Source organism: Macaca fascicularis, chromosome 9 (assembly GCF_037993035.2).
Source record: "Macaca fascicularis isolate 582-1 chromosome 9, T2T-MFA8v1.1".
Lineage (NCBI taxonomy): Eukaryota > Metazoa > Chordata > Mammalia > Primates > Cercopithecidae > Macaca > Macaca fascicularis.
The window spans coordinates 18,907,793-18,927,003 of record NC_088383.1 but is presented as its reverse complement, the minus strand read 5'-3'; the positions used below and the strand labels follow the sequence as shown (position 1 = coordinate 18,927,003).

The window sequence follows — 19,211 nt, the reverse complement described above, 5'->3', positions numbered from 1 at the left end:
ACAAGAACCCTCGCAACTCTAAAATCAGGAGTGTCTCCTTACGTCCAAACTGCCATACTAGCTCCCCAGTAATGGCTGTTAACCAGAATGAAATGGCTGAAATGAAAGACCTAGAATTGAGAATCTGGATAGCAACAAAGATCATCGAGATTCAAAAGGAAGTTAAAACCCATTCCAAGAAATCTAAAGAATCCAGTAAAATGATTCAAGAGAATGAAAGATAAAATACCCATTTTAAGAAAGAATCAAAGTGAGCTGATAGAACTGAAAAACTCACTGTATAAATTTTGTAACACATTTGGAAGTATTAACAGCAGAATAGACCAAGATGAGGAAAGAATATCAGAGCTTGAAGAGTGGTTCTTCGAATTAACTCAGTCAGACAAAAATAAAGAAAAAAGAACTAAAAAAAATAAACAAAATCTCTGAGAAAAATGGGATTATGTAAAGAGATAAAATCTATGACTCATTGGCATTCCTGAAAGACAGGGAGAAGAAGCAAGCAAATTGGAAAGCATATTTGAGGATACTGTGCATGAAAATTTCTTCAACCTTACTACAGGGGTTGACATTCAAATTCAGAAAATTCAGAGAAGAAAACCCTTGCAAGACACTATATAAGACAACCATCCCCAAGACACATAGTCATCAGATTCTTCAAGGTCAATGCAAAAGAAAATATATTAAAGGCAGCTAGAGAGAAGGGGCAGGTCACCTACGAAGGGAAACTCATCAGACTAACAGTAGATTTTTCAGCAGAAACACTACAAGCCAGAAGATGTTGGGGGCCTAATAAAGAATCCTTAAAGAAAAGAAATTTCAACCAAGAATTTCATATCCAGCAAAACTAAGCTTCATAAGTGAAGGAGAAATAAAATCCTTTACAGACAAGCAAATGCTAATGGAATTTGTAACTACCAGACCTAACTTACAAGAGGTCCTTAAGGAAGGGCTAAGCAGAAATGAAAGACCATTACCAGACACCACACAAACACACTCAAGTACATAGACTACTGACTCTATAAATCAAATACACAATGATGTCTACATAACAACCAGCTAACAACACGATGACAGGATCAAATCCATACATATCAATATTAACCTTGAACATAAACAGGCTAAACGTCCCACTTAAAAGGCACTGAGTGGTAAGCTGGATAAAGAAGCAAGACCTAAATGTATGCTTTCTTCGAAGAGACCCATCTCACATGCAAGAACACCCACAGACTCAAAGTAAAGGGATGGAGAAATATCTATTAAGAAACAGAAATCAGAAAAGAGCAGGGGCTGTTATTCTTATCTTAGACAAAACAGACTTTAAGCCAACAATGATCAAAAATGACAAAAAAAAAAAAAAAGGGCATTACATAATGATAAAAGGTTTGATTCAACAAGATGTAATTATCCAACCAATGGAACAGGTTAGAAAACACAGAAATAAAGCTGTACACTTACAATGATCTGATCTTTGACAAAGCAGACAATAACAAGCAGGAAAGGACTCTATTCAATAAATGGTGCTGGGATGACTGGCTAACCATGTGCAGAAGATTGAAACTGGACCCCTTTCTTTCACCATATACAAAAATCAACTTGAGATGGATTAAAGACTTAAATGTAAAACCTAACACTACAAAAATTCTAGAAGAAAACCTAGCAAATACCATCCTGCATATCAGTCTTGGCAAAGATTTCATGACAGAGACTCCGAAAGCAATTGCGAAAAAATTCAAAAGTTGACAAGTGGGACCTCATTAAACTAAAGATCTTCTGCACAGCAAAATAAACTCTCAGCTGAGTAAACAGACAGCCTATAGGATGGGAAAAGTATTTGCAAACTATCAATCTAAGAAAGGTCTAATATCTAAAATCTATAAGAAACTTAAATAAATTAACAAGCAAGAAACAAATAGCTCCATTAAAAAATGAGCAAAGGACAGGAACAGACATATCTCAAAAGATGACGTACACATGGCCAACAAGCATATGAAAAAATGCTCTATATCACTAATCATTAGGGAAATGCAAATCAAAACCACAATGATACACCATCTCATACCCATTAGAATGGCAATTATTAAAAAGTTAAAAAACAGCAGATACTGGTGAGGTTGCAGAGAAAGAGAATGCTAATATACTGCTGGTGAAAATGTAAATTCGTTCAGCCACTGTGGAAAATAGTCTAGAGATTTCTTAAAGAAGTTAAAATAAAACTACCATTCAACCCAGCAATCCCATTACCGGCCATATATCCAATAGAATATAAATCATTCTACCATAAAGACACATGCACCCATATGTTCATCACAGCACTATACACAGTATCAAAGACATAGAATCAACCTAAATGCCTGACAATGGTGGAGTGGATAAAGAAAATATGGTACAAATACACCATGAAATACTATATAGCCATAAAAAAGAAAGACTGCATCTTTTGTGGCAACATGGATGAAGCTAGTGGCCATTATCCTAAGTGAATTACAACAGGAACAGAAAACCAAATACCACATGTTCTCACTCATAAGTGGGAAATAAATACTGACACAAAGAAGGGTATAATAGATATTAGGGCTTACTTAAGGTGAAGGGTGAGGATTGTAAAACTACCTATTGGGTATTACGTTGATTGCCAAGGTGACAAAATTATCTGTATACCAAATCCCCACAATATGCACCTTACCCATGTAACATACTTGCACCTGTATCCCTTGAACCTAAAAAAAATTGGAAGATAAATAAATGAACAGATCTAGCAGGCAGAAAATCTGTAGACATAGTTGAATTCAGCAGGACATCAATCAATTGGACATAATTGACATCTATAGACTACTTTATCCAATAAGAGCAGATTGCAAATTCTTCCCCAGCTCATGTGGAACATTACCAAGATAGACCACATTCTGGGCTATAAGACTGACCTTAACAAATTTAAAATAATAGAAGTCATACAATTTCTATTCTTAGGTCATATGGATTAAACTAGAAATCAATAACAGAAAGATAGCTGGAAAATACCAAAAGAACTGGAGATTAAATAACATACCTCTAAATAACACATGAGTTAAGAAAGAAATCTCAAGAGAAAATAAAACAGTTTTGAATGAATGAAAATAAAAATAAAATTTATTAAAATTTGTGAGACAAGAGTGAAAGTGGTGCTCAAAGGGAAATTCAGAGCATTGGATTTCAGAAAAGAATCAGAAATTATATATATCAGAAAGCAATAAAGATCTAAACTCAATATTCAAAGCTTCCTTCTTAGGAAACTGGAAAAAGAAGAGCAAACTAAATCCAAAAGTAAGCAGAAGAAAATAATGAAAGAGCAGAAATCAATGAAATCAAAATCAGGTAATCAATATAGAAATTCAACAAAGCCAAATCTGGTTCATTGAAAAGATTAATAAAATAGATGAGCCTCTAGCTAAGCTAACAAAAAAAAAAAAAAAAAGGAGAGAAGATACAAAGTATTGATACTGGAAATCAAAGAGAGGATGTCACTACAGATTCTGTGAACATTCAAGGATCATAAAGAAATATCAGGAGCAAATCTATGTCCCCAAATTTGATAACATAGATGAAATGGACCAATTCCCTGAAAAACACAGTCAGCTAAAACCCACACAAGAAGGAATAGACAATCTGAATAGGCCTTTATCTATTAAAGAATTTGAATTAATAATCAATAACCTCCCCAAACAGAAATCACCAGGCCCAGATGGGCTCACCAATGAACGAAACACTTTAGGAAAAAATTTTACCAATTCTCTAAAATCTCTTTCAGAAAGCAGAAGTAGAAGGAATATTTCCTAACTCATTTTGTGAGACTAGCATTATGCTGAGAACAAAACCAGGCAAAGACATTACAAACAAAGAACACCAACAGATCAACCACAGAGCAATGCTTCTCAAAAATATAGACGCAAAAATGCTGAGCAAAGCATCAGCAAATCAAAACCAACAATGTACAAAAGGAATTATAACTACAATCAAGGGGGATTTATTCCAGGTATGCAAGGCTGATTCAACATTTGGAAATCAGTTAACATAATCTATCACATCAACAACTAAAGAAAAAAAATTACATGATCATATCAATAGGTGTAGGAAAAGAATTTGACAAAATCCAACATTCAGTCATGATAAAAACTCTCAGTAAACTAGGAATGAAGGTAATTTCCTCAACTTGATAAAGAACATTTACAAAAACCTATAGCTAACATATACCTAATTGTGAGAAACCAGAAGCTTTCCCAGTAAAATCAGAAGAAAGGCAAGGATGAGCCCTCTTACCGCTGCTTCTCAATATCATACTGGAAGTTCTGGCTAATGCAATAAGATAAGAAATGGAAATAAAAGACATGCAGATTAAAAACAAAGAAATAAGACTGCCTTTGTTCACAGATGACATGATAACTATAAAGAAAATCTAAAAGATTCAACAAAAAAGCTCCTAAAACTGATAGTCAAGTATAGCAAGATTGTGGAGTACATGGTTAATATTCAACAGTCAACTGCCTTTCTCTACATTGTCAGTGAACAGGTGAAATTTAAAGTTAAAAACCCATTACCATTTACATTTGCACTTCCAAAAATGAAACACCCAGTTATCAATCTAACAAAATGCCCAAGATGTATATTAGGAAAACTACCAAACTCTGACAAAGGATATCAAAAAACTAAATAAATGGAGAGGTATTCCATGTTCAAGGATAGGAAGACTGTATATCCTCAAGATGTCAGTTATTTCCAATTTGATGTATAGATTCAATTCAATCCAAATCAAAGTCCCAGCAAGTTATTTAATGGGTATCAACAAACGAATTTTAAAGTTTACATGGAGTGGAAGAAATCCATAGTAGCCAACTCAATATTAAAGACTGACACTGAAAAATATTGGAGAGCTGACACCACCTGACTTCAAGACTTACTACAATGTTACAGGAATCAAGACACTGCTGTGTTGCTAAAAAAATAGACAAATAGATCAATGGCATATAACAGAGAGTCCAGAAATAGGCCTATATAAATACAGTGAGCTGATCTTTGATAAAGGAGTAAACACAATAAAATGGAGCAATGGCCTCTTTTCAAAAAATGGTGCTGGAACAACCTGAAATCCACTTACAAAAAAGTGAGTCTAGACACAGTCTTATATTCTTCACAAAAAGGTGGATGGATCATGAGGTCAGGAGTTCGAGACCAGCCTGGCTAACACGGTGAAAGCCCGTCTCTACTAAAAATACAAAAATTAGCCGGGCTTGGAGGCATGCACCTGTAATCCCAGCTACTCAGGAGGCTGAGGCAGCAGAATTGCTTGAACCCAGGAGGCAGAGGTTGCAGTGAGCTGAGATTATGTCACTGCACCCCAGCCTGGGTGACAGAGCAAGACTCCGTCTCAAAAAGAAAAAATTAATTCACAATAAAGCATAGACCTGAATTAAAAATGCAAAACCATAAAAATCCTAGAAGATTATGATAAAAGAAATCTAGGTGACCTTAGGTATAGCAATGACTTTTCAGACAAGATGCTAAAGACATGATCTATGAAAGAAAGAATTCATAAGCTAGGCTTCATTAAAATTAAAATGTATTTTTAAAAATATATAAGTAGATAATTTATTTGGGCCAAGCTTCAGGATTGCGATCCAGGAGCATAGATTCAAGTTACCCTAAATATATACTCCCAAAATTAAAACCTCAGTTCGGTGAAAGACAATGTCAAGAGAATAAGAAGATAAGCCACAGAATGGGGAAAAACATTTGCAAAACATTATCTGATAAAGGCATTGTATCCAAAATAGACAAGAAACTTTTAAAAGATAATAGGAAAACAGACAATTTCCAATTAAAAATGGGAAGACCTGAGTAGAGACTCCCCAAAGAAGATGTATGATGGCAAGTAGTCATATAAAAAGATGCTTAGCATTTTATATTATTAGGAAATTGCAAATTACAACAACAATGAAATACCTCTATACACCTATTAGAATGGCCAAAACCCACAACACTGACAGCAACAAGTACTGGTAAGGATGTAGAGCAACTGGAACTCTCATTCATTGCTGATGGAAATGCCAAACAGTACAGCTACTTTGGAAGACAGTTTGGCAGCTTCTTACTTAACATACCCTTATCATATGATCCAGCAATCATATTTCTTGGCATTTCCTCAACAGATTTGAAAATGTTTGTTCACACGAAAACCTGCTCACGTGTATTTATAGCAGCTTAATCCATAATTACCAAAATTTGGAAGGAACCAAATTTGGATGTCCTGCAGTAGGTAAATGGATAAATGGTGATGCATCCAGACAGTGAAATATTATTCCGCACTAAAAAGAAATGAACTATCAAACTGTAAAAAGACAGAGGAAACTCAGATTTGTATTATGAAATGAAAGAAGCTAATTTGAAAAGGCAGCATACTGTATCATTACAGCTATATGACATTCTGAAAAAGGCAAAACCATGAAGACAGTAAAAAGAGTAGTGGTTGACAGGGATTTGGGGGAAGGAGGAATAAACATGCAGAAGACAGGGGACATTTACGCAGTGCAACTATTCCGTATGATACAATGGTGGGTATGTGTCATCGTCCATTTGTCAAAACCCATAGAATGTATAAAACCAAGAGTGAAATCTAACATTAACTATGGACTTTGAGTGATAATGTGTTAAGGTATGTTCGTGAATTGTAACAGATGTATCATTGTGTTGCAGGATGTCTATCGTGGGGTGGTTGTGCGTGTGTAGAGACAAGGGACTTAAAAATAAAGTTTAAAAAAAATCAATTTTTCAGTCACACTAGCCTCATTCAAGGCACAATAGCCACATGTAACTACTGGGCACCATTTGGATAGTGTAGGTAAAAAAAAAAAAAGTTGATTATTTATCTTTAGAAGCACTCTTAACTAGAGTTACACATCCACTTTGAGAAGAATCATCATGATTATGATTCATTCTGTACTTTTTATGTCTCACCCATATAGTTCTGTTACTCTAAAAATTTGTTAAAAATAAAAAATAAGGAAAAACTGAAGCATATTTCAAGTTACTGGAGTGTTTGATGTCTAGGGCCCAACTAGACTGTGCTTTTTCACAGTCTTTTGTTGATATTCAGGACAAGATTTAGTCTAAGTACTTTCCACAATATTATACCACCAATACACCTAGATTTTTTTCCCAAATGTGATCACTATTATGAAGAGTCACTGGAACATCTCCCTAATATCAAACACACAGAAAAAAATGAAAAAAGTATTTTGAGTATTCACTTATTCACATATTGAGAACAATGTTAATAAGGCATTCAGCTAATTTTTATCTCAATTTTTAGAGTCTTTTGATGATTATTGATAACATGTCAACTATAAATGGTTACAAAGAGACATGTAATAGTCTTTCCATTAAACAGATATATAGGTAGGTAGATTTAATACAGTTCTTAGTGGCACCCAAAAGTTTATACAGTTTTTGCCCAACCTAATAATCTGTATAATCCTTTATCCATGCAATATCTCCAAGAAAATTTACTGAAAAATTCATCTATGAGATCACAACTTGCTGAAAAATTGGTAAGTTAGGAAGACTGTTTGGCCTTTATAAATCCAAAAAGTACATGAACTGGCTGAGTTCGTCTTTCTTCTCCCATACATCCTCTAGCCATCTTGCTAGTTGTAGTGCTTCACCATTAAGTCAATCACACTACTTTTTTACTTTTCTTCCAGATAGTTAGAAACATGAAACCACACACAGGTTGTCTCTTCACAGCTGTGATCATCATGACACTGAAACTATAGATGCATTAGATTTGTAAATCCATATTAGTCCTAACAAGCAAGCCAGTTTGTACCTGGCATTCACTATCACAAACTTTAAGGAAATACCAGAAAAGTTGCTCTAGTGACCAACAAAAACATTCATGTAAGGATTGATTTTGTCACACAGCACAAGGACTTAAAAAGACATGATCATTTCTAACATTGAAAGACAATAGAGATTTCCTTTATTTATTGTCATAAATGCATATTTCTCTATTCATACAACTTAAAATTGGAGAAGGGAAAACAGACCCTGAATGAGATAAATTTTGATTTCTGTTTCCAGTGGGTTTCAAAAACAAAACAAGAGAAAAGGGCTTATGTGATTGTTGGGGAATCCTTTTGACTTGTAAATGTGTCTTTAATGTACACATTTTTATGCATTATTGCATTATATTTTTAAAAATACTGCTTGTAGAACACATCTTCCTGTTAAATAATAATTTAAGCAGTAGGTATATATTTTTTCACTCCCAAGATGTTAAAACAAAATCCAAATATATAAATTTAGCAAAGTTGAAAGACAAACACACAAAATTAGTTGCATTTATAAACACAAACAACGAACAATCCAAAAAAGAAATGAAAACAAATTTACTTACAATATCATCAAAAAGAAAAAAATACCTAGAAATAAAATTAACCAAGAAAGTGAAAGACTTGTACACTGAAAACTATAAAACATTGCTGAAAGAAATTAAAAACAAATAAATGGAAAGACATCTCATGTTCATGGATTGGAAAATTTAGTATTATTAAGATATCAATACTACTTAAAGTATAGACTAAAGGTAATCTCTAGCAAAATCCAATCACTTTTTAAAAAAAAAATAGAAAAATTAACCCTAAAATTCATATGAAATCTCAAAGGATCCTCAAACAGCCAAAACAATCTTGAAAACTAGTAAATCTGGAGATCTTACATTTCCTGATTTCAAAACTTAGTACAAAACTAGAATAATCAAATGAGTGTGGTACTGGCTACAGACAGACATATAGACCAAGAGAATAGAATAGAGAGCCCAGAAATAAAGTCCTGCACACGTGATCAATTGATTTTCAACAAGGGTGCCAAAACCATTCAATGGACAAAGGACAGTCCTTTCAACAGATGGTGCTGGGGAAACTGGATATACACATTCAAAAGAACATGGTGGCTCATACTACAGTCTCAACACTTTAGGAGGCCAAGTCAAGAGGATCACTTGAAGCCAAGAGTTCAAGACAAGCCTGGGCAACATAGTGACACCCCAAATCTACAAAAAAAATTTTTTTTTAATTAGCTGGGCATGGTGGCATGTGCATATAGTTCCAGTTACTTGGGAGGTTGAGGTAGGAGAATCACTTGATCCTAGGAGATCAAGGCTACAGTGAGCTATGATCATGCCACTGCGCTGCAGCCTGGGCAACAGAGCAAGACTCTGTCTCTAATAATAATAATAATAATAATAACAACAATAATAAAGTTGGATGTTTACCTAACACCATATACAAAAATTAACTTAAATTGGATCAGACCCAAACATGATAGCTAAAACGCTAAAATTCTTAGATTGCTTTAACTGTTTAGGTTTTTAGCTTATTGTGATATATTTTGCTTATTGTAATGTGCTGATTAACTACTTATCTTTTTAACTTATTGTAATATCATTGTTTAGCTTTTTAGCTTATTATAATATAAAGATTATAGTATTACAATATTTTTAATAAAGCACCATTTAGGGTAGATCTAAGAACCTATGTGACAATAAGAGATGTCACTTGCTGCCTGGTAAATATTCATTGTCATTACTTTCCACTATAAAACATGAAATTCTGAGTTTTGTTTAGATCTCAAAGTCCCTGAGCGTAAACTCAGTTCTCATGTCCTCACGCTTCATTAAGAACTAAAAACTAATCAATTTTTGCGGGATTGAAGTCCCTTTTTTTGACTGAAGCTACTTTGGAGGCTGGAGTGCAGTGGTGTGATCTTGGCTCACTGCAACCTCCGCCTCCTGGGTTCAAGCGATTCTCCTGCCTCGGCCTCCTGAGAAGCTGGACTACAGGTGTGTGCCACCACGCCCAGCTATTTTGTGTTTTTAGTAGAGAAGCAGTTTCATTATGTTGGCCAGGATGGTCTCGATCTCTTCACCTTGTGATCCACCTGTCTCCGCCTCTCAAAGTGCTGGGATTACAGGTGTGAGCCACCGCGCCCAGCCACCCTTTCAATAGACTGCAGGGTTTTCTACTTCTAATTTATTTGTGATAGTTTGCTGTAAACAAGATGGAGGGAAGTCTGGAGTGTCTTTCTTTTCATGAACCTGGCTGACCCTCTAATTGGACCTTGGTGGAGACGGTTACATATGCACAGAGATGAGCTTTTATCAGCCACAGAGTCTTAAAAAGACCCTCCAGGATTTCTCTTTCTACAACATTCTGGAGAATAAACATCTTCTCTGGAATGTTTGCTTACAAATACTATATCAATTCTTGCTTTTAACAATCTTCTGAGAGTTGAATCCAAATAAAAGTTTGGTTATGGCTATCTTGTGCTTTTCCTTTTTTTCATGGAATTCATTTTTTTGGTTGTCCCTTTTGACATCAATCAAAAGAGGGATGTTACACTATGTTCTATTTTAGAATCATATTTGATTAGTAATAGTAGAATCCTCAACACTCTGTTGACTCAAGAATTTCCTGAATTTGGGAGGTTCGTTCCCGCTGTTTTGAATTTAGGTCTTTTTCAACTAGTATTTATGTTCAATAAACAACTTAACATAGCTGTTTTAACCTTCCTTATTATTCACGAAAGCAAAGACCACAGCTCTCAGCTTATGTGGGACAGCCAACCTGGAGGCTTTTCTCAAGGTTATTTTAAAATCTTCAGCTTTAAAAATTGTATTTGCTGAATAATTCAAATGCAGAATCTTATATGTCTATCACTTCCCAATGGGATCTTCCCAAGGCAATTCATGAAGCAGTTTGCAGCAGAAGATAAATTAAATTTTTTTTGAAAACTGTGAGTTATAAGATAAAGAGCACATCACTGTCACACACAATTAGGAGAGACAAAGATGTTACCTGCTTTAAACTTGTATTTAACAATTCTCTTCTCCTTTTTTTCCTTAGGGGAAGTGATTCAGTTAGACAAATTCTTAGTGGTAAAGCTCAGCAAAGACAGACGTCAGTCAGCTTTAGTTCAGTTGAACAATGTGGGGGTTAGGATGCTGATCCCCGCACAGTTGAAAATTCATGTATAACTTTTGACTCTCCCAAAACTTAACTACTGATAGCTTCCTGTTGACCAGAAGCCTAACCAATAACACAATTAACACATATTTTATATGTTCTGTGTATTATATACAACATTCTTACAATAAAGTAAGCTAAGGAAAATAAAATGTTATTAAGAAAATCATAAGGGGGATGAGTGCAGGGGCTCACGCCTGTAATCCCAGCATTTTGGGAGGCTGAAGCAGGTGGATCACTTGAGGCCAGGAGTTCCAGACCAGCCTGGCCAACATGGCAAAACCCCGTCTCTACTAAAAAGAGAAAAATCAGTGGGCATGGGGCACATGCTTACAATCCCAGCTATTCCGGAGGCTGAGGCAAGATAATTGTTTGAACCTGGGAGACAGAGGCTGCAGTAAGCCGAGATCGCACCACTCACTCCAGTCTGAGTGACAGAGTGAGACTGTCTCAAAAAAACAAAGGAGGGAAGGAAGGAAGGAAGGAAGGAAGGAAGGAAGGAAGGAAGGAAGGAAGGAAGGAAGGAAGGAAGGAAGGAAGGAAGGAAATACCTGGAGGGGGTACTTTGTATTATTTTGTTTGGGGAAAGAAAAGAAGAAAGAAAAGAGAAACAAAATGAAATGAAAAGGAAAGAAAATCATAAAGAAGTGAAAATACATGTACTATTCATTAAGCAGAAGTGGATAATCATATAGGTCTTCATCCTCATCTTCACATTGAGGGGACTGAGGAGGAGGAGGAGGAGAAAGAGGAAGGGTTGGTCTTGCTGTCTCAGGGGTGGAAGAGGTGGAAGAAAATCTAAGGGTAAGTGAACCCATGCAGTTCAAACCTATGTTGTTCTAGGGCCAACTGCATTTTTAAAATAACTGCTTTGGAAGATCTGTGTGTATGTGTGTGTATGATCTGAGAAATTAGAAGAAAAGAGGAATGAGGAGTAGAAAAATACCAACATTTCTGATGGTCAATTTCTTTTAATTACAGAGAGAATTCAGTCTTCACCAAAGTTGGCTTAACTTCTCATTTTCTCAGTAGACAATTTCTAAGTGTGGGGTTTGACTGATTTTTACAGAAAGAGAATAGAAGTCTTTCAAAATTGTTGGTAAGAATGATTCACCCTTCTTGCTTTTGTTAAGAAATAATTTTCAATGTTAAATTACATTAATTTTGCTGCCTGAAATGAGTTTTGAATACTTGCTATTTCTTTCTCAGTCAAAGGATATTTAAAATGATGCCAGTGGAACTCACTGATTTTAACTACAATATTTGTTGAAAACAAATACGTATATCAAGGTTACTTCATATGTCTTTTTCAAACAAACTCTCTTCCTGTGGGTGGATGTTTAACAGAATTACAGTTAGGTATTGCCAAACTTCAAAGAAAGGAAGACTTACTCATCCTTTGGATGGAGAAAGGATTCATTTACCAGACCCACCTTGGTAACTGTAGATCTTTGACTGAATTGCCTTGGAGTCTAGATTTCCTTGATAAAGACTCATTCAAACTCAATAAATTACAAGAAAAAGAAAGAAAAATGGGGAGGAGGGAATAGGATCAATATTCTAAAAGTCTAGGATTCTAGTTTAGTTTAATTTTATACTCATATGAAGAAGAAGAGAGGAGAAGCCTGGCTAGAAAGGTAAATGTTTGTCACTCAATTAATTTTTTTTTTTTTTTTTTTACCCAATTCATGTTCTTGAAGCTGCTACATTTACTAACCTACAATAAGTGTAGAGAGGATGAACTATACTGATAATCCTATTTATTGACCGGATTTAATACTCAGGTTTGATTTTTGCATTTTTGGATATGTTTTAAAGGTAGAGGATCTTAAATTCATATTTAAAATACTTTCTATCCTGCCTTTCACATAAGGAAAATTATCTGGAAATTGTAAGTGCTCCAGGCAAAAGTCTGGCTGTGATATGACTTCTGGGAGACACTTCTCACAAGAGGGAAGATAAGTAAATTGCTCTAAGTGACTGCTTTTTGTTCTTGAGGTTCCTGGCCCCCCCAACCCCCCACCCGCCAGTTATTAGATAAGTAAAATAAGGTTGAAGAAACATAAGGGATAGTCTTGGAGAGGAAATGAAGTTTTAAAGAGCATCCAAAAAAAGGGAGGGTTGGGGGAAGAGATCTAGAACCCTATATGGTGAGAGAGGTTGATGGGGGAAGTGGGTTTGAAATTGGGTATTTCCCCTATTCCAACTCATTTGCCTTGGATACACCTGGAGGGGCACCTGGGCTTTGTTTTATTTTGTTTTGGCATGAATTGGACAGGTACTTCCTTCCCCATTAGCTCCCTCCCTAAGTTACAGCTCCTCCACCAGCCTGGGTTCTATCAGTGTACTAAATTCCTGGGCAGTTGTCCAGCTCCCCCCATTGCAGGGACATCTCTGGTTACATCTACAGTGACAGTCCCTTGAGGTTTCTATAGTCCTGTTGCTATGGAAACACCATTTTGGCAGGATCTAAAAACCTTAAGAAAAATGCCTAAAGGTTTGAAACTTTGCTTCAGATCCAAAATAAACCTTCCTTTGGCATAACCCATTTATGTTTTTTTTTAATTAACTAATTTATACTTTAAATAACAAATTATATTAGCTAAAAATATAGTCTCTCTTATCCAAACTGCTGGAAAAAAACAATACTTCGAGGGCTTTTTTTTCTAGTTGCGCCATTTTTATAAACTTTAGAGAAGCTGGATTTAAGAAATCCTCTAGATTTCCAATTCTGAGAATTTTCTTAGAAGGAACGTTCAGCTCTCAGACAAAATGAGATGCTCTTACACAGCAGCAAGAAAGTAAAGAGAAAATTAAATGCAAAGTAAGAAGGAAGGAAATAACAGAGATTAGGGCAGAAACAGTACAAAATTATAAAGCAATTGATAGATAGGTGTTGCTAGTTTTTTCTCTTGGGGAATTTATGCTCCCTGTTCCTGTAAACTCAGGTACTGTCAGACCACAGATCCCTGTTCCCGGGGAGCATGCACCAGGGAATACAGGAAAGCGGTGGTCCACAACCTTTTTGGCACCAGGGACCGGTTTCAAGGAAGACAATTTTTCCATGGACCGAGGGTCGGAAGTGAGGGGCATGGTTTCAGGATGATTCAAGCCCATTACATTGGTTGTGTACTTTATTTATATTATTATTACATTGTAATATATAGTGAAATAATTATGCAACTCACCATAATATAGAATCAATGGGGGCCCTGAGCTTGTTTTCCTGCAACTAGTCGGCCCTATCTGGGGTTGATGGGAGACAGTGACCAATCATCAGGCATTAGATTCTCATAAGTAGCGTGCAACCTGGATCTGTCACATGCGCAGTTTACAAGGTTCATGCCCCTGTGAGAACCTAATGCCCCCGCTGATCTGACAGAAGGCAGAGCTCAGGTGAGCAATGCAGAGCGGCTGTAAGTAGGGATGAAGGTTTGTTTGCTCACCTGCTGCTCACCTCCTACTGTGTGGCCTGGTTCCTAACAGGACCAGGGGTTGAGAACTCCAGCAATAAAGTTTCCAGTGAACTTGAAACTATCACTACCACCTACTCATTTGGGGCTCCCTATATTAATGGATCAACCAACAGTGAAGAAAGTTACTCTAATGGTAAGAGCAATTGTTAGTGATTATGTCAGATGCATGTGAACAAGAGCAATCCATCTTGAATAGGAGCTGGGTAAAATGAGGCTGAGACCTGCTGGGCTGCATTCCCAGACAGTTAAGGCATTCTACATTACAGGATGAGATAGGAGGTCAGCACAAGATACAGGTCATAAAGACCTTGCTGACAAAACAAGTAGCAGTAAGGAAGCCAGCAAAATCCCACCAAAACCGAGATGGCGATGAGAGTGACTTCTGGTCGTCCTCACTTCTACCCTCCCGTCAGTGCCTTGACAGCTTACAAATGCTATGGCAATATCAGGACATTGCCCCAGATGGTCGAAAAAGGGGAGGCATGAATAATCCACCCCTAGTTTGGCATATCATCAAGAAATAACCATGAAAATGGGCAACCAACAGCCCTTGGGGCTGCTCTATGGAGTAGCCGTTCTTTTATCCCTTTACTTTCTTCATAAACTTGCTTTTTCTTTGCACTGTGGACTCTCCCTCAATTCTTTCTTGCACAAGATCCAAGAACCCTCTCTTGGGGTCTGGATTAGGACCCCTTTCCTGTAATAATTACCTTGAGGAGTTAGGGGTGCTGTTGCGTGGTGAGAAGAGAAGGAACACAGCTAGAAATTCAGATTTCTTGGAGCGTCTCTTGGTGCTTCTTGATGCCTGGTAACAATGGTCACCAGGCAACTAGAGGATACACAGCCTAACAAGGACAAAGCAGTGAACATTCAGACCCTTCAGTGAAGACCTAAGTTGCCTCTCCCAGGAGAACAATGTAGATCAACCCAAGCAAGTGCTGCTTGGAGCTCTGGAGGATCAGGATTGGATGCTGGAGAGCAGAGATGATGAATATCAACTATGGCCTCAGGGCCAGCAGGGTTTGGAGCTTCTCCCACTTATTATTTTGTATTAAGTCTTTGTGGTATTTTGGCTGGCTATCACCATGAAGGGACTTGGGGAGACATGGGTGTTAAGAGGAAAGGAGGGCATTTGAGGAGTGGAAGGGGTCAACCGTTGATAGACATCACACGTGTGCTATTTCAGATGCACTCATTCCCATCTCTGACCCCAATCACTGTTGCAGAGACCCATTCCAAGGAGGTGTTGATTGGTTTTGCAGAGTCTTGCTTCTGGTCTACACAGCATTCCTCTTTCTCCTGCCCTGGGCTTCTTTGATGTGAGGGCTTGAGCCCCTTTACGGGAATGCTCTTAGTACTCCAGTGTGTATAACCTGGAAGTGGAGATGGCGAGGTAATGCTGGCGGGGCCAGTGTTGAACACAGGGACAAGAGCCTGTACATAAAGCCTCTTCCTTTCCCAGGTAAACTATTCTGAGATATATTTCTTGAGCCTCATGAGAAGGTCCTGTGTGATCGTGTTCCCATAGTCCTGGTCAACTTAAAAAAAACACAGATGGTATTGACTTTTCTTCCTTCTCTGTTTCAGTTCGCCGGCCCTTCACTTCTGCTCCCTGGGATCACCTCCCAGATGAATTGCTTTCACCCTGTCCTTTGTCTTCCCAGCTGCTTTGAAGGAAACCCAGTCTAGGACACTGATCTTCATAACAGAGCATTAATTTCCTCTGGCCACCCAGAGCGGCATTCATTCTTAACTTCCTTTAGACATGCTTCAATGCAATTTGGAGTTAGTGTGCTTGAATAAGCCAATTCTACTTTGGAGAATTAAGGCTGGCACTTTTCCCTGCAGAGGACTTTCTTCTTTGCTGACCTCATTGCTAATGGCCTCATTTATGTCTCTAGTTCTTGTTCTCTGGGGGCTTTGAAATAACACACCCAATTTCTTTAAAACAAACAAACAAAGATCTAGCTAGTCTTTTGACATTAACCTTGTTCAGAAGGTGCCTGGTTAATATCCAGGATTTAGCAATTAACTAGTATATTCTATCTAGTATTCCGCTTTACCCTTTTGTTGCTGCATTTATTTTATTTGCTGTTTCACAGAGTCTTTGCAACCTTGTTTTCTTCCCTTTAAATGACCGACTATTTTCTTTGGCATGGCCCCAGAGAACAGTAACAGTTAAACTTATTGCTATGTGAAAGTGCTGCGTTTGTTTAGAAGTTGCTCTGAAGGCCGTGAGAGCAAGCGACCTGGATGATAGGAAGTAGCCCCGGGAAACTCACAAGTTTTTTTTTTCCTGTCTTTCTGCCAGGATGCTGGTTTTTCCTTGGCTAATAGTCATTTGCAATAGGGTCAAGATTTATGCCAGTTGGAATCTCACAGGATATCAGTCACATTGCTCTCTTATAAGCAATTGCTTACCCTTATAAGAAAAGGAGCAGGAACATTGAAAGGAAAATGACATATTTAGCTTAGGGTTCTGCATGACAAATGGCTCTTGATAACCTTCCCAGGTCAATTCTGGGAGAGTAGACAAAAGCAAAGAAAGCAAATCGACTACAGACATTGACATTCATCTACTCAAAGAGAGAACCAGTCTGTGTGAAAAACAGAGTAAACTTCAAAAGAATCCAGCAATTGCCCTGAACTGAGCCATAAAGAGAAATTAGAAATCGAAAGTTGAAAATTAGGAAGCTCAAGAGCGAATCTGAGGACTGATGTGTTCCACACATTACCTTCAAGAGTGTTTAGTTTAAACAAAGGATAGCTCACATCATTAAATGGTGAGTGACCGTGGTTTCAAAGTCACAAAAAAACTGTAAATACAGATTTCTCAAGTTGAAAGAATCGCAGGATTCCGTAACATTGACCTCAGGTTGGGGGATAGGTTCAGAAAAAGGGGTAAAATTTGCTCCGCTTTATTTTATTTTTTTAAGTTCCTGGGTACATATGTAGGTTTGTTACATAGGTAAACATGTGCCATAGTGGTTTGTTGCACCTATCAACCCATCACCTAGATATGAAGCCCGGCATGCATTGGCTCTTTACCCTAATGCTCTCCCCACCCCTACCCTCCCCCGACAGGCCCCAGTGTGTGTTGTTCCCGTCCCTGTGTCCACATGTTCTCATCGTTCAGCTCCCACTTATAAGTGAGAACATGCAGTGTTTGGTTTTCTCTTCCTGCATTAGTTTGCTGGGGATAATGGCTGCTAGCTTCATCCATGTCCCTGCAAAGGACACGATCCCATTCCTTCTTATGACTGCATATTATTCCATGGTGCATATGTATCACATTTGCTTTATCTAGTCCATCACTGATGGGCATTGGGGTTTATTCCATGCCTTTGCTATTGTGTATAGTGCTGCATATATCTTTATAATAGAATGATTTATATTCCTTTGGATATATACCCAGTAATGGGATTGCTGGGTCAAAATTTGCTCCACTTTTCACCTTATTATCAAAATTAGAATGTTCTCAGAGCACCACAAATAATATATAAGAACATTTCTAAATATGGAAGGACATTTGGTGTTTACCTCATCTGCATGCATCTCATAAGAGTTAAGAAAAACCACCGGAAACTCAGAAGCCTTAGAGTGGGGTTTAAAAATGGCAGGGTTTGCTTTGAGAATCCCCTTATTAAGACTTACTTCAACAACGCACTGCTATTCTGGTTGTATTAGCACAGGTTTCTGCCTCCTATATTTTTTTCCTTATGAAACATTTCTTTTACTTCCAGGACAATGGTTGGATTCTGCTTCACTAGTAGTCCATCTCAATGAATCGGTTCCACATATTGCCTTCAAGATTAATTTACTTTTTCTTCTCCGGGACACAGGTAATAACATATCTGACTTTTATTCAGCTTGATTTCAGCCTTAAATCCTTCTTTGGTTATTTTATTTCATTTTTATTTGCCATATTCCAACCCATGAGAAGGGATAATCAATATGATTTTACCTTAAGATATTTTTAAAGTTGTAAACAAGCCCAATAAGGAGTGACCTTCAAAAAGACTTTTATCTTATGGAGACCAGAATTTAAGAAGCAAGACAATGTGAAATTTCCCAGGTTCAATTCCCTCACCAGGTTATACAGAAACACAACCAATGACTGAGTTATCATTAGGGTCAACAAGGACCTCTATAGGAAACATAGGTTGCAATTTTAGAGACCAAATACTATAAAAATCTTTCTTTCTCATTTCATCAGTGCAATGGCCCTTTGGCAATTAAAACTTAAAAGATGTAATCATTATTTTAAAAAATACGTTTGGTTAATTAAGTCAGTGATTTAATTCAATGACAAATTCAGTTGAATTATTTTCCATTGTGTAAATAAAATAACTGGCTATTTAACAGAACTTTTGCATTGTAAAAATAAAGTAGCTGGCTGATTGACAGAACTTTTCATTTTTCAACTGGAAATACAGGCATCATATATAGATACAAAGCTGGAATCAAATGAGCTGATGATTACTTTTTGAAGATTACAAACATTTCATTCTTTCCACTTAAATTCACTAAAAGAAAAAAGTTTTACATGCAACTGCTATCACACGCCTGTCACTTTAACGCTACAGAAAATATCAATATTTTCTTTACCTCAAATTACATTCTTTCTGCCTAGAAAGCACTTTCTGGGAGTACAAAGAATATTTCCTTAATGGTTTATACT

The 19,211-nt window shown here is 36.9% G+C and overlaps 1 protein-coding gene across 6 annotated transcripts in view; it reads right to left on the bottom strand.

Moving 5' to 3' along the window:
- SLC39A12 (solute carrier family 39 member 12) overlaps positions 1–19,211 on the bottom strand; it is an 80,595-nt gene that overhangs the window by 13,369 nt on the left and 48,015 nt on the right. The window lies entirely within an intron of this gene.